Here is a 1,933-nt window from a genome sequence, read left to right as displayed (position 1 = left end):
TTGGCTCCTAGCGCTGCTCCTCGTTCTTCTAAATTCATTGCTGCTGTGCCATTGATGTCAATTATTTCAACCTTTATTTTTCATGTCTGCTGTCGATTTAACTGAAACTTATTATGTATCGATTATTTTCCAATTGTATTTCAAAATACATCTATCAATCTGTTTCAGGAATGGAATTTTTCTTTGGTTGGTTGTTCACCAAGATTTTACCCTCCATCCATACTGTTGTGTTCCTTGTGGCTTTTCCTCTCAATATCATGGCGATCGTCATATTCCTGGTGAAGATGAAGGTCATGAAGCCGGCAGTGGTCTACATGCTCAACCTCGCCACTGCAGATACTCTGCTTGTTGGCATCCTGCCTTTTTATATTGTCTACAGATTCTCAGGAAATAACTGGCTCATTGGAGATGGAATGTGTCGCTATGTCATGTCAGCATATTACTGTAACATGTACTGCTCCATCCTATTCATGACAAGTATCAGCGTGGACCGTTTCATGGCCATACTCTACCCGATGCGGTCTCTCCCCTGGCGCACAGTGAAGCGAGCCTGGCTGGTGTGTGGCGTCATCTGGGTCATCTCATTGGCCAGCACTGTGCCCCTTCTCATAAGACAACAAACCACTATTATTGAAGAACGAAATATCACTTGTTTTGATACAAAGCACTTGGAGATGTCACCAAAAGATTATTTTAACTATTTTCCTTCTCTTTTATCTCTTTTTTTCTTCTTATCTTTAGGTATTATGACTTTCTGTTACATTAGGATCATTTTCCATCTCAGAACACCGAAAAGTGACCATAAGAGGTCGAGAGCCATCTGCTTGATCGTGATTGTACTTTGTGTATTTGTCCTTTGTTTTGGCCCAGCTAGTGTCATCGATTTAATCTATTATCTTACAATGAATACATACAATGATTATCTATCTAGATATCTGTTTTTTGTCTACATATTCTCTTCCAGTATCAGCTGTATAAACTGTTGTTTGGATCCTCTTATCTATTTTTTTGCTTCCTCACAGTTTCAGAGCTACATCAACAGCTTGCTGCACTGGAAGGCCAAAAACTTCCAACAAGCCAACAAGATCATTATATCGACTTCTGATGATCAGGAAAGGCCACACATGGATCCAAATTCAGCTGGTCCCTGCTGAACTGGCCAGATTTTGATCCATCAATAAGCAGCTTAACCATTTGTGGACCATCTGCCCACATTGCACACGTACGTCAGTGCCTGCTTCCGGCAGGCCATTGTCATTAGTACAGTGACAATGTATAGTATTATCACTGGATTAATGTCACTGGTGATGCCAGACGCAGTTAGTTAGTTACCTTCAGCATCAGTTAGTGTCAGATTTACCGCCGCACTATCGCAGTCCCATTATAAGTTGCTGATCACCTTCATTAATAGTATAAAATAAAAATTCTGGTATATATACTATAGTCTGTAGGCGCTTTAACTTTCACACAAACCAATCAATTTACACTTATTTGATTAAAAAAAATCCCAAGACATAGGCCAAAATTTACAAAGAAATTAGATTTTATCCATTTTTTTTGGATATGTTTTGTAGCAGAAAGTAAAAATTATTATTTATTGTTTTTCAAAAAAAATTTTTTTCATTTATATCGCAAGAAAAAAAAAACGACTGATCAAATACCACCAAAAGAAAGCTCTGTGTGAAAAGTTAGTCAGTCAAGTAGAGCAGTACCGAATATCAAACAATGGCCTGTTCATGAAGGGGATAAAATCTTTCGGAAGCTCAAGTGGTTATGAAGGATTTTTGCGCAAGTAAATCAAAATTCAATCTCAGCTGGCTCAGAAGAAGACTCCGAAAGCCATTATGAATAGCAAACCAATCAGAAAGTTAGAAAAAAAGTGAGTTGTTTAAAACTACCCACAATAAGAGGAAAACCTGATTGTGCCATGCAG

The 1,933-nt window shown here is 38.3% G+C and overlaps 1 pseudogene; it reads left to right on the top strand.

Moving 5' to 3' along the window:
- Nucleotides 1–203: 203 nt before the first annotated feature.
- LOC143962432 (proteinase-activated receptor 1 pseudogene) lies at nucleotides 204–1,154 on the top strand (annotated as a pseudogene).
- The last annotated feature ends 779 nt before the right edge of the window (nucleotides 1,155–1,933 follow it).

Source organism: Lithobates pipiens, unplaced genomic scaffold (assembly GCF_037356315.1).
Source record: "Lithobates pipiens isolate NorthernLeopardFrog02 unplaced genomic scaffold, aLitPip1_a1.2 Scaffold_8, whole genome shotgun sequence".
NCBI lineage: Eukaryota > Metazoa > Chordata > Amphibia > Anura > Ranidae > Lithobates > Lithobates pipiens.
Note: the sequence above shows the minus strand (reverse complement) of the source record. Positions and strands in the feature narration are given on the sequence as shown.